The sequence below is a fragment of the Carassius auratus genome, chromosome 24 (assembly GCF_003368295.1).
Source record: "Carassius auratus strain Wakin chromosome 24, ASM336829v1, whole genome shotgun sequence".
NCBI lineage: Eukaryota > Metazoa > Chordata > Actinopteri > Cypriniformes > Cyprinidae > Carassius > Carassius auratus.
This window is the reverse complement of record NC_039266.1, coordinates 5,342,628-5,358,083: the sequence shown is the minus strand read 5'-3', so window position 1 is coordinate 5,358,083 and position 15,456 is coordinate 5,342,628.

The window sequence follows — 15,456 nt, the reverse complement described above, 5'->3', positions numbered from 1 at the left end:
TATCCTTCAGTTTTCTAGTGTGAGTAGATTTCTTGCCTATTCTAATTTTGGAAAGTCCAGATGGTGGATGCTACAGTGTAGTTGCTCAAATTTGGCTGTACCCTTCGCCCAGCCTCCCTCATTGTTAGACCATGGTTGACCACATGGTAAACCAAAGTGGCTCGGATCTCATTAGAGATTATGGTCCTTGGCCTTCCTCATTTTTGTGTTCATCCTCGTCCTCTTCATCCTCCTCCTCTTACTCTGTTTCCATTGTTGGTATCCATTGCTCCAAAACAGAAGAGCTGTTGCCCTTTTATGCTAAAGCTCTGTTTGCTTATTGTAAAAATGTGTGACAGGTGTTTGCCCATGTGATGAGTCAGTGTGCACATTTGAATGGCAGTGTGTTCCTTGTGAAAACAAGATTTTTCTGCTCAAAAATGTGGCAAATGCAGAGAATTATGTGTAGTGTTTTGAAAAAAAAAAAAAGTGTGTTTTAAAACTGCAATGTGAGTGTAAAGCAGGAATTGAGCTTGTAGTTTAGCAGAATTCAGAGGGTTGGTGCATGAGTTACATGTTGTGGTCATTGTGTCTCAGGTACCACTATTTGTGTGTAAACAATTGAGAAAAACTGTAACAGCAATTATTATATGATGCAATCACACTTGTAGCAATATTTTAAGTTTTGTATGTTATTTCAAGGTTAGCATCATGTGAGGTCCTTGGAGGGGTTGGCCACATCTCTTCTCAGTAGTGATGTCCGATTCGTGAACGAATCGTTCAATTTAACTGCTTCTTCTTAGTGAACTGGTTGAACCAGTTCACCAAATCTAACTGAATCGTTTGAAACGGTTCATGTCTCCAATAAGCATTAATCCACAAATTACTTAAGCTGTTAACTTTTTTAACGCGACTGACAGTCCCTCTGAGTCAGAATAAAATAATATCCCGGAGTAATTAATTTACTCAAACAGTACACTGACTGAACTGCTGTGAAGACCGAACTGAAGATGAATGCCGAGCCAGTTGATGAACGAACACGCCCACTGCTGGAACAGTTCTGACTCCAACTGACTCACAGAGCATCTGAACCGAACTAATTCTTTTGGTGATTGATTCTGAACTGATTCTGTGTTAATGTTATGAGCACGGGTAAACGGAGGGATTGAATGAAGAGCAATCTGGTGAAACGTAAGTTCATTTAATAACAAATACATCGCAATGGTTTATGTATAGTAAGTGGATCATGGTTTCTGCACTGATGACACCTAATTTATTTACTTTATATCTTCAAGACTTAAATCCTTGAATGCACATTATTGCTGTTACTTTATTTGGGTGCGTTGTTGCAAAACTCAAATGTCAACATTTTAACTATTTACCATCATAAAGTTATGATTACTGACACACACACACACAAACACACACACACACACATATATATATATATATATATATATATATATATATATATATATATATATGAATGTTTGATAGACGTGACGCCATTATGCCATCGCAAATGACGTCATTACGTCGCGTGTAAAATAACTGATGAACTGTTTTTTTTCAACCGGTTAATTGAATCGAACCGTCCGAAATAACCGGTTTCGCAGAAAAAAATCTAACTTCCCATTACTACTTCTCAGGTGTTCTGGATCCAGATTGGAGCTTGTGTAAATCCTGTGGCAAAACAGAGAAACAAATAGAGACATAACTAACGTAGCTGCTGTTCCAACCAAGTAAAATTAATTAGTTTAAGCCAAGCTAAAGAATAATAATGCACATTTGATGAGATACAACTGCAGTCACAAATTGTGAGAGACATTATTTGAATGCTTGACGAAAGAGATGTGATTTTAATCTACGTAGATTAAACAAAGAATCTGAACCCCAAACATCATAAGGAAGGCTAATCCAGAGTTGGGGAGCCAAATGCGAAAAGCTCTACCTCCTTTAGTGGACTTATAGTGTAACCCAGTAGAAGAATATTCTACAGGTAATGAGTTTACTTTTTTATACATTGATATATAAATGAATGAGTGTAAGCTTTTAAGAATGTGAGCATATATCAAGTTAGATTTTTACACGTGAAAAACGTGGTTTTACCCTACAAGTTACTGTAGGTCTTTATTTTATTGGTTCAAGAGAGTTAAGTCCCGCCCACGCTATGTCTTGTGTTTTTTTTTAAGTGGTTGTTCAGTGGGGTGATTGAATAGGAGGAAAGGTGATATGCGGTAATAGAGTGGTGAATGATCTACGAGTTTACAAGTTTAAAATCTTGAACTGTAATATTGATCGCATGTGAAACACACAATTCATGTTTATTTGTTTTTATTGCGAGTTCACTGTGAGTGTTTATACAACATTCCAGTATCGTTAATTGTCAGCCACACACACAGACTGTTCTTAAATATCCCGCACACGTTATTCATCTGAACCGGACTATTAAATTAGTGGAACATTTCAACAGAACCAATTGACCAGTGAGGCAGTGTTGTTTCCTGCATTACATGGGGGAAATTGAGGACCAGATAGCGCCCCAAATACCCGCGATATTTGGGATTCCTCTGGCTGCATGGAAGGAGCGTTTCCTCGGCGGGCCAGAAAGATCAAAACCGAGGAGCTGCAGGAGGCCTAATACAGGAGTCCAGGATAGCAGTTTGCTTCACACATGAAATTGAGGTACCAGTGTTGATTTTGTTCAGAGGTGTCAACAGGTGTTACTGTACTTAAGTAGAAATTTGGGGTATCTATACTTTACTTGAGTGATTATTTTTCAGCCGACTTTTTACTTCTACTCCTTACATTTTCAGGCAAGTATCTGTACTTTCTACTCCTTACATTTTAAAAATAGCTTCGTTACTGCTATTTCATTTCGGCTTGTTTACATACCGGCTTGTCATCATAAAAAAAAAAAAAAAAAAAAAAAAAAAAACCTATCCAGATAAATCGCGCCATCCGGATGGAGTGAATTTGATTGTGGTTGGATGAGAAGCCATTCCGACACCCTATTGGTCTGTACGCGATCCATCGCACCTGCATGTGACACAAATCACATCACAGTCCAGCCAGGACATAGACAGTTTTGGGTTCGTTTATCAAAAAATATATTTCTTAAAAGTAGGGTTGGGTATGGAACCGGTATCCGATCGCCTCAGAGTCAGTCCGCTTAAATTTCACATGAAACCAGCGTCAGACCGGTCTCCTCCCGTCTTTCAGCGCGCTCTTCCATCCGCAGAGGCGCAGACCGCGAACGGAGCAGCGCATGCGCACTTAAACAAACAGAGGACACAAGGTATGTGTTTATCGATAGATTGTTAGAATATCCATATCTGTGCAGTTCTTTGTCATAAATACAGTTTACAAAAGGTCACGAGGTAGCAGTCGGTTTCTCATCTGTAAAGTTTTCGCTCATCACACCACAGCCGTTTCCTCCAGCGAAAGTCTAGCCCTTAACACATATGAACGACCACATACTTTAATTACACTTACTTAAATGTACTTAATTTAATCATACGGACCATACGGCAAAAGTCTTAGACACTTTAGTATTTTCACTTAAAAGAATGGTGTTCGGACAGTTATTTATATATTTTGCTGTAGTGTGTCAGTATAAAATATCAGTTTACATTTCCAAACATTAATTTTGCCGTTGTCAGACTGCTTGTGCATTCAAAATCGCACTAGATTATTATTAAAATTAATGGCAAACTGATATTTCCAACTGACACACTACAGCAAAAGATATAAATAACTGGCTTAAAAACCTTTTTGGGGAGAAAATACTCATTTTTCCATAAGACTTTTGCACAGTACTGTATTTTAAAAACGACATTGTTGCTACTTTATAAAGAATGACCATACAGTAATTCACAGAACTGATTTAAGACAGTGACAGACAGCACTCATCTAAACTAAACATCAGAGTGATTGACAGAGATACAGTAGAAACATTATGTGTGGTTTTGTGTTAAATAATGACCCAGATTGTGAAATACATTTATTAGGCTTAGATTAAGGGAAGCACAACTTGCACAACATGCTATGGATTTATTTAAAATATTTGTAATGTTCTTTAAAGTTATCCATAGTTTTTTTGTGGTTCTTTTTTTTAAAGTATCGGTTCAGGCACCGTTTAGGAGCCGGTACCGTTTTAAAAGTATTGAAAAGGCACTGGACCCTACTTAAAAGTTATTATTTCTCACTGGCTCATTTACCAAATGAGTGCGTTTTCTTCGTCCTCCACAAATTAAGCTACTGTAGGTAGTTCGGTAGTGAGATGTTTTAATAAATTAGCATTTTCGATTGACGATGCGATTGACAATGTTGTGATAAATAGGCTATACCAACTTTGTAACTCGTTACCCCCCAACACTGGACATAGCAGACGTATGTACCAAATACAAGAAGCTATCAATCAAGAAAGTATCAGGATTATGATTTCTTTTTCAGTTTTAGTTTTTGATTAATCACTTGGATTAATCATTCATTTTGACAGCACTATAATGTTTACTGTAAATAGACAACCATACAAGTGTAATTGTTACTAAGCCTGCACCAATGTTCTTGTCCATTGCCCTCGCAGATTCCTGCAGCTAATCTTGGATGTACATAAACATTCCATTAAAAGTTATTGATGACAAGCCTCTAAAGTTTACTTTTTGCACCATAACAATACTTATTGGCAACTAGTCATCATATCTCTAGTCCTTCAATGTATTTGCATTGTACTAAAGTGCATTCATTTTAAATGGGCATATATGCGGCTGAGGAAGATCTGAAGGTCGAACATTGCTTGATTAAATTCCTCTGGAGCAGTAGTTTTCAGTGTTCAGACTTCACTTCTTTATTTGTCTATATCATTTAGTTGTCTTGCACCTGTGTCCTAATTGGATGTTTGGGATGTGCACACCATTTTTGTATTTTCATATATGCTGCTGAAACAGGAAGCCTAGTGCATCCCAAATTTTTCAACATGAACATTTTAATATAACATTATAGTCATTATGGCCTATGGCCTTTAGAAAAATGTTTTTTGAGGCGGTGGGGTAGTACACAATAGGCCTCTGTGGTGCGGCCTAAGCTTTTGTTCTTAATGGCATTTTTTTCCCCTTACATTACTTTTACTTTTATACTTTAAGTAGTTTTTTAAACCAATACTTTTACACTTTTACTTGAGTAAAAAGCTTGAGTTGATACTTCAACTTCTACAAAAGTCTTTTTAAACCCTAGTATCTATACTTCTACTTGAGTAATGAATGCCAGTACTTTTGACACCACTGATTTTGTTTGTGCTCAGTAGATTGAAGGGGCCATTTTTCAGTTTCCCAGCCACCACGAACACATGCTACGATCCAGGCCTGCAACTGTGTGTGTGTTTGTGTATGTGGGCCCACAAAGCTTAATCTTCTTTACATTGTGTTTATTCAGCATGCTTATTAGCTGTGAATTTTAAAAGTGATTTCTGACATCCAGAGTGAATAGGTTTGTACATTTCATTCCAAGTGGATTTACTTGCTCCTTTAATTCTGAGTGTTTTGTTACAGAGACCATTTCTGTACTCTTGTCACCTGAGATATTGTCAGGGATATGCAGGACTCAGTTGCAGGTAACAGAGTTTATTTAGCCCTCACTGGGCAAACAGGAAAAACAGGAGAATGACTACTCCACAGTGCAGAGCATAAGAATCCTCTCAGCGGGAACCAGTCCAAGCGTCTTCTGTGATGCAACGTCAAATCACATCAACCAGAGCGTCATTGGGGACGCAACGTCAAAGGCTCACCAAAATCCCTGAATGAAAGGACAGAGCACAGAGAGGAGCTGGGGAGAGGTCTCGGAAGATCCCAACAGAAAGGTGATGCAGGGACCGGAGGCAGAACCAGTCTAGACTGACAGGAACAGTTCCAGTGGGGAAAAAACACAATTCCAAAAAAACACTTGGAGCCTAAACCATGACTAGGCAGACTGGACAGGACGATCACACTCGAAGCACAAAACAATCACAACAGTCTGACAACAGACAGAGCACGAGAGGAACTAAAATAGAGGAGAGCTAATGAGGGAGGAGTGGCTACAGGTGTGACTGAACATAGGGAATTAAATGTAATGAGTGGGAGGGGGGAAGAAACACTGACAGCAGAACACATGAGCTGTCAAAACAAAACCCAAGTGTTCTGAGACTAGACACACAGACAACAAGACAAAAATACAGCAACACAGACCTAAGTCATGACAGATATAGCCTTTTTGGGGGTTTATTTGATTAGATCTTAAGTCTATGTGATTGTGTGAATACATCACATCACTCAAATTCAATCTTTGACTTTCTATTTCTGTTTTTCTGTCCTTATATTTCGTTACTTATCTAAGAGTTTTGCTTAACTATTTATTATAGTATACATATAATACATTATATATATTACATTTGAGTATAGTACATCATTATAAATAACTTTCTAAAGGAGAAGTAATTAATTTTTGACACCAGAGGGGCCTAACTTCAACATCTGTAGGCACATAGTTAATGAATCTGGTGCCCTGTCCTATTTGATCAACATAAAGGCAGGTAGGGGGGGCTACACAAAGTGAGGGCTCGTCCAGGATCTCCCTCTGGCTAGACACAACTGAGTTCCTGAAAGAAGAAAAGAAGAAACAGAAAAGTTAAACTCAAGCATACCCTGTTGTTACATTGTAAGAGACTGAGAACTGCATACAGAATAGTCATGGCTCTAAAAAAAGACCCTTTCCTCCAAGCAGAGTTGGCCAACTGGTGTAAAGATGCTGGCATTGATGAGGCTTATGCTGTAATGCTTTTAAATGTACCAGTTCACAAAGACGTGGCTGAAATTGAAGAGGCAATGGAAGCAGTAAAAGTGTTAGGAAGAGTTTGTGTAAGAGACACGAGAGAAGGACCTACCTCACATTCTCTGCTGGTGTTGTGTGAGTACAAAAAAGCCATTGACCCCTTGCGCATACCATCTGAATTGTTCTGTGGAGAAAAGAGCGAACCATGGTCAGTTATAGTAATTCAGAAACAGGAATCTGCATCTGACACAGCTACTGCAGGATTTACTGACAAGCTTGTAAAATACTTGATGGAAGAAGGAAAGTCTCTCAGTGATATAGAAGCGTTGATTTCTCCTCCAAGTGCTCCTTGCAGTTCTACTGAGTCGATTATATGTGTCATGGGTGAGGTCTTTGCAAAAACAGTAAAGCTCCCAAGTGACAGCAAGGCTTATCGTCACCTGCACACCCGCAGTTCCAACCCCTGTGGGAGAGGAGAATATGGAATCTTGGATGGACCAAGCCAGGCTGATGATACTGAGTGTGACTGCTCTGAAAGAGAAAAACAACGCAGAATTGTGGAACGTCTCAAGGGACCTGCATTGGACATCATAAGAGCTATTTGATTTTCAGATCCTGAAGCAAGTGGTTTGCAGTACTTGGAAGCGTTAGAGAGCATTTTTGGCTCATCTGAGTCTGGTGAGGATTTACATTTCAAGTTTCGTCTTATACGCCAGGGCACAGGGGAGGCTCTGTCTGAATTCCTGAGAAGGATGGAGAAGACCCTCAGCAAAGTAGTGGAAAGAGAGGGACTGTCCCTCAGACTGGTGGACAAAGTACGAGTAGAACAACTGATTAGAGGGGATGTTAATTCTGACATGATGTTGCTGTAATTGAGGCTGAGAGAGAGGAAAAATAACCCACCTTCTTTTTTGAGTCTGTTAAAGAAAATACATGAAGCAGAAGAGAGAGAAGCTGCTCACCATAGAATGTCTGCAAAAGCCAAAGTTATACAATTCCATGAAGATGAAAGAGCCAGCACCTCTGTCATCCAGGATCTTAATGCCGAGATTGAAGAATTGAGAAGCCAAATAAGTGGAGGTGAGCCCAAAACCTTATCTATTTCATCATTAGTGATTAAACAAAAGAAAAAACAACCAAGAGGACTGAAAAAAAATTATGATTCAGAAGTCCAAGATTTAAAGAAACAGGTCCAACACTTACATCAGCAGCTGGCAGTTCTGAGTGTCAGTTCTACTCAATACTCACCTCATGTTCCAGAACAGCGGCCAACACCATCCCAGTCCCAGTCTATATCCCTGTCCTTCAGATAAAAGTCAGCCAGAACAAGAGATGACTACTTCTGCTACAGGTGTGGAGAAGACGGTCATATTGCAACAAAGTGTCTAGCTCCACCAAATTCTGATCAAGTGATTCCTTGCGGCAGGCAAAGATTGGGAAGAACGAGATGGGTGGAGGTAGAACTGCCTCAAACCAGGCTTGCTTCTCCAAAAAGAGCCAGACAGACATCTACAACTAAAGCATAAAAAAATGTTGACATTTCCCAACATCACAGCAGTAATGACTTTATGAGCCACTTTCCTTCTAAAATCAATACTATTAGAGATAAAAATGTAACCATTCAGCCGTCAGCTACAGTATCACATCATACAGTGCACTATAGTTCACCTGAGGAACAGTTCCACTCATTCTCTACTATAGGAGAAGAAGAATTATATATATTTGTTAAATCATCTAAATTAACAACATGCATGTTACACCCTATTCCATCTAAGCTCCTAAAAGAGATGCTTCCAGAAGTCATAGATCCTCTTCTGACCATTATTAATTATTCATTGTCACTAGGATATGTCCCCAAAACCTTCAAACTGGCTGTTATTAAGCCTCTCATCATAAGATCACAACTTGACCCCAAAGAACTAGTTAATTATAGACCGATCTCGAATCTCCCTTTTCTGTCCAAGATACTAGAAAAGGTAGTATCCTCACAATTATATTCATTCTTAGAGAAAAATGGTATCTGTGAGGATTTCCAGTCAGTATTTAGACCATATCATAGTACTGAAACTGCTCTCCTTAGAGTTACAAATGACCTGCTCTTATCATCTGATTGTGGCTGTATCTCTCTATTAGTGCTATTGGATCTTAGTGCTGTGTTCGACGCTATTGACCACAACATTCTTTTGCATAGACTAGAAAACTTTATTGGCATTAATAGAAGTGCATTAGAATGGTTTAAATTCTATTTATATGACCGCCATCAATTCGTAGCAGTGAATGAATGGTGAAGAATGGAACAGTGAATGAATGGGGTAGTCGTGTCCTAAAGGTTAGAGAGTCGGACTCGCAATCGAAGGGTTGTGAGTTCGAGCCTCGGGCCGGTAGGAATTGTGGGTAATGGGAGTGCATGTACAGTGCTCTCTCCACCCTCAATACCATGACTTAGGTGCTCTTGAGCAAGGCATTGAACCCCCAACTAAGACTTGATGGCTGCTCTGTCAATTTTTCGTCATCAGTTAGGAACCTAGGTGTGCTATTTGATAGCAATCTTTCCTTAGAAAGCCAGAGACCAGGACAACTAGAGCCCCAGATATAGATCCCCGTAAAGACCTTGGGCCATAATTTAACGATTTAAACGCAAAGTGTAAAGCGCACGACACAGGTGCACTCTGGGTGTCTCCAAATCCACTTTTGCCATTTTAATCGATTGAAAACGGTCAGTGCGCCAGGGCGTATTTTTGGAATGGGTTGTCCTTATTCTCTTAATATGTAATGGGTGTAACGTTCAGTAAACCAATCAGAGTATCATCTCCAATTCCCTTTAAGAGCGAGATGCACTCATGCCATGGTGGAGCGCTATTTACATGGCAGAATTTGTTTGGCGAAAAAGCTGAAAGCCTTTCAAGCGAAGAATCCGATCTGCTCGCTTGCGAAGTTAAAGTGTGTGAGCAGATCATCTATGGAACAAGCAGGAATCCACCAAAGCTCCACGCGATGTGTTAGTTTATATGTATGTGTTTGTATTGGCACGATTGCCAATACATGAAGTTTTGGTTCCTTGCCTCTGGCTTGTTTTGTTGGGGCCACTTCATTTACAGCGATATCGTTGACTTGAGTGCAAATGATTGCACAGATACTATTGAGATGATGACATCACTGAATTTAATGATGAACTGCCTTTAACTGTCATTTTGCATTATTGACACACAGTTTTCTTAATGTTGTTCAGTTGCTTTGATGCAATCTTTTTGTTTAAAGCGATATATAAAGGTGACTTGACAACTTTTTCAAAAATTTTAGACAAATGGAAGATTTGAAATGGACCTATAATTTGCCAGTTCACTAGGATCTAGTTGTGGTTTCTTAATATGAGGCTTAATAAACGGCAGCTTGAATTATTTTGGAACGTGACTTAAAGATAACGATGAGTTAATAATATTGAGAAGCGGTTCTTCGGCTACAGGTAACAACTCTTTCAGTAATTTAGTGGGTGCAGGATCTAATAGACATGTTGTTGGTTTAGATGCAGTGAAGTTTATTTAGTTCTTCCTGCCCTATAGTTGTAAAGCACTGCAGTTTATCTTTGTGTGTGATGGATGAAACTGAAGTATTAGACATTGTAGAATCTACATTTGTTATTGTTTTTCTGATGTTATCCATTTTATCAAGAAATTCATTCAAAAAGTCATTATTATTAAACATTGATGGAATGTTTGAATCATTTGAATGGCATCTGGTTATTTGTTAATCTAAAGTGAAAGTGAGTGAAAAGTGAGTGAAGTGACATTCAGCCAAGTATGGTGACGCATACTCAGAATTTGTGCTCTGCATTTAACCCATCCGAAATGCACACACACAGAGCAGTGAACACACACACACACACACTGTGAGCACACACCCAGAGCAGTGGGCAGCCATTTATGCTGCGGCGCCCAGGGAGCAGTTGGGGGTTCGATGCCTTGCTCAAGGGCACCTAAGTCGTGGTATTGAAGGTGAAGCTGTTCATGCACTACCCCCACCCACAATTCCGTCCGGCCCGAGACTAGAACTCACAACCCTTCGATTGGGAGTCCAACTCTCTAACCATTAGGCCTACCATTAGGGATATGCTTAGGGCCTGTCTGTAGCTGGACATATTGTTTTTTCATGCAATTCTAAAAACTTCCAAGTTAGTTTTTCTCCACTTGCACCCAAAACTACAATTTTATTTCTTGAGTGGGTATTACTGTTATACCACGGCACATTACATTTATACCAAACCTTTTTTTAATTTGATGGGGGCAACAGCTTCTAATGTATTAGAGAATATTATTTTAAATATTTCTGGTTTAATCATGGTAAGATTTTCTCTAGATCCTATATTAAATGTATATTTTGACCTCACTATTTGGGGAACGACAGTCTTAATAGATTGGACAGCACCAGTATTTCTATCATTTAAGTGGGTAGAACAAAAGCAATCATACTAGGTATCTGAGAATTGGCTTACTATTCATATGGAGCGAAGCGTCCTGGAGATGTTGCCCAAAAGGAGTTCCGCTCAGACTCTGTTGGGGTGTGGGCCATCAGTGCAAAAAAGCCTAGGACGCTCCCAGAAAAGATTTCAAATATTAACAAATAGCAGTTTCTCTTCTTTACACCATGACAATACCTATTCATTTAAGGCAAAAATTCTAGTTAACCATTCGTGTCCTCGTCGATATGTGGTCAGTGGTCCTGACACGATGATCATCGCTGAGGGTGTCGTGCTGTGCACCATCTCGATCAGGCTCCTGAAGTCCCTCTTCAGCGTCTCTGTTTGCCGCAGCGTGGTGTCGTTAACCCCGGCGTGAAGCACGACTGCTCTGGGGCTCTCGTCGGCCTTCAGGATTGTGGGTATCTGTGCAGAAACATTGAGAACATGACCACCAGGAAAACAGTGAGTGTGCACTTTACCTTCGGCTAGCATAGCACAGACATTTCAGACAGTAGAGTCTCCAACATTCACAGCGCCACGTTCAGTCTCGCCGAGGGGAGCGAAGCAGTTCTGGGTGGAGAACTGAAAGACCGAAGGGGAAGAAGTCATCGCCAGAGGCCTGGCTCACATCCTCTGCTGTGAATGCACCCAGGGTCTGTGGTGCCCTGGCGCCGGAGTGAATGACATCTGAGAAGATTGCGTCCTGGGTGCACAGGGCCTTTGCAGAGAAACACACAGAGTAGAAGTTGTGGGACTGTTAGCAGGGCACTGTATACATATCCCAGACTTGTGAGCATCAGCCCGGGAGGTTTCCAGCATGGCTGTCTGCCATCTCAGCTGGGCCTGCCTCACCTCCAGGTCACAAATCTGCTTCTCCATGGCCTCCAGCTCAAGCTGCACTGAATTCAGCTTGAACGTGTCCTCACCTGCACTCATAGGTAGACATACATCCGCCATTAAAGCAAGTGAGTAAACAGTGAGTAAACCAATGTTCATGTGTATGAATAGAGTATAAGCAATGCAAGCTGGAATAGCAGAAGCAGAAGCTCATAGCCCAAGTTGCTTGAAGTCCAGTGTTAAATTTCCACAGTCTGTGACTGATTTGGGGTGCAGTGACATCTGTTTTTTTTTTTTTTAAGTCACTGCACCCATTTACCAATAAAATTTGGAGCACTTCATGCTTCCTTCTGCTGACCAGCTTTTTGAAGATGCTGATTTAATTTTTTTTTTTTTCCAGCAGGATTTGGCACCTACTGCCAAAAGCACCAAAAGTTGCATGGTGTTGGTGTGCTTGACTGGCCAGCAAACCGACCAGACCTGAACCCCATAGAGATTCGTTAAAATTTGACAAAATTGGGTTTTGCTTAATAATTGTAAAGTTTTAAATGAAGAGCTTTGATTTGCAGAAGATCTGAGATGTTTTGATACTCTTACTTGTGGATGTGTTAATTGTGTATAGTGTTTTGACAAAATGAGCTTTGTCTAAGCAATAAAACTAATAGCCATGAACTTAGAAAACAAAATATAGGATATCTGTCTAGGCAAAAGAGGGTTCTGATTCTAAATTCTTATTTTGTCCATAAACTTTAATGATTATTATATAATAACTGGCTAGATCATAATGCAAAATTACACCATTATGAAAGGGAAGAAGAAGAACAGTGCACCAGTTACTGGAAATCCTAATTTGGTCTGAAACACAATATCAATTCACCATCAGCTCTGCTGTATTTGCTTTGTTTCACTGAGCTTTCATTTATTTATTCACCTGTCACAAACACATCTCATATTCCATTAATTCAAAGCTTGATGGATCTGTGCCCACTGAGTGGAGACTCATGGAAGTTTATGCTAATGAATGTCTGGTAATTATCTCAGCCCCCTAATGCATCTGTGTGCAAAGGCATCTGGGAACAATGTCCCTTCCAGGAAGCTATTGAGAGCGTCTGAGGAAACAATTAAAGATGAATAATGATGTTTGTCTTGACATAAAAATGTCTAAGTGTTGATTTCTCAGCAGGCAATCCAATATTGCATTAGATTCTGACATATCCATTGTCTAAATTTCGAATCTGTCTGTAAGCCACAAGAAAGCAACCAACCACTACCCCACACACGCATATCACCCCCCATATTTGTTTTGCTGTGAATTGTGGGGGCTTTCCATAAACTTCTGTTACTTATATACTGACCAAAGGATATATTTGAGAAAACCTGTTTGCATTGATTTATTGAAATTATGAATACAGCATAATTTATAATTAACAAATAAAAGTTTTTTTTTATTGCCTACCAATACTTAAAGTATTATTTTCTAAACTCTTAACACAGCAACACACCTACATCACACAGTTGGCTGAAAAGTAAAATTTCTTGCCAAAACCACATTTTGTTAACAGACTCTACATTTCAAAATGCTGAATATGCTTTTCCACATATACTAACTCTACCAAAACACAGCAAACCTGTTTCAAAATTGTTTGATTCATTGAAAACCTTAGCACTAGCTTCTATCCAACAGAAGCGCAATCATAGCACAGTAACAGTCAAATTACTAAAAGTTGATGGCTTTACATAAACCGCATAACTTGCCATGTTTCAATTCCACCTGCATATAATAGACAATATAATAAAAAATGTATTCCGACATAAATGGCCTTCGGTTACTATGCAAGCTTATTTCCGTCAAAGAGTAATAAAGTAAAAACGGTAATTGTGAAATTTTTACAGTATCTCACAATTGGATTTGTGAGTTTACATCAAATTCACAACTACAAGAAAAAAGTACATCAGGAAAAACATTTGCAGCTTTTTTATTGGTCTTCACAAAGATCACAAGCATTTTTGTACCATTTTAAAAACACAACAAACAAAACTCTGTGAACTGTAAAATAGTCAATTGCACATCTTATGTCCTCAATTAACCCCAAATTGATATCTGATGAGTTAGTAATCCACTCAACACAGAAAAGGCCAATTTCCTAATTGTTCACACAGCTGTCTTAATTACAACAACTACATAAGGGGAAGAGAAAAACAACAAAGAACACGAATGAGGAGAAAAGACAATAAAAAAAGAGGAAGAATGAGCAGTGGAAAAGTGAGAGGTGGGGGACAGGGTAGAGGGAGAAGAAGAGGAAGACAAGATGGAGAAAAAAAATAATAGCTGAGGATGTAGGAGCAAGAGAAAGAAGAGCTGATGTTGTAGGAAAAGGAGAAGATAGAGGAGTAGAGGGAGAATAGATGGATGGATTGGAGGGCAATGGTATAGTGTAAAGCGAGTAGAAAATATAAGAAGAGATGGACAGAGAGGAAGATGAGCGCAAGGTGTAAGAGGAGGGAACTATTCTACTTCAGAGTAAGTATTTATATAATTTTACTTCTACAATGAGTCTATGTAGTCTTGTTTGACATGGGTCTAGTTTTCTACAGTAAATGTAACTGATGCAGTATGTGGTCTGGTATTGTCGTGTTCGAAAATGCAAGGTCTTCCCTGAAAGAGATGACGTCTGGATGGGAGCATATGTTGTTCTAAAACTTGCAAATACCTTTCAGCATTGATGGTGCCTTTCCAGATGTGTAAGCTGCCCATGCAAGCTGCCCATTCCACACACACTCATACAACCCCATACCATCAGAGATGCAGGCTGAGCGTTGATGACAACTTGGATTGACCTTGTCTTCTTTAGTCCAGATGACATGGTGTCCCAGTTTTCCAAAAATAACTTACAATTTTGATTTGTCTGACCACAGAACAGTTTTCCACTTTGCCACAGTCCATTTTAAATGATCCTTGGCCCAGAGAAAATGCCTGCACTTCTGGATCATGTTTACATGTTGCTTCTTTTTTGACCTGTAGAGTTTTAACTGCAACAGAGAATGGCACGGTGGATTGTGTTCACTGACAATGTTTTCTGGAAGTATTCCTGAGCCCATGTTGTGATTTCCATTAAAGTAGCATTCCTATATGTGATGCAGTGCTGTCTAAAGGCCCAAAGATCATCCAGTATGGTTTTCCGGCCTTGACCCTTAGGCACAGAGATTGTTCCAGATTATCTGAATCCTTGGATGATATTATGCACTGTAGATGATGATAACTTCAAACTCTTTGCAATTTTTCTCTGGGAAATTCCCTTCTGATATTGCTCCGCTATTTTTTGCTGCAGCATTGGGGGAATTGGTGATCCTCTGCCCATCTTAACTTCTGAGAGACA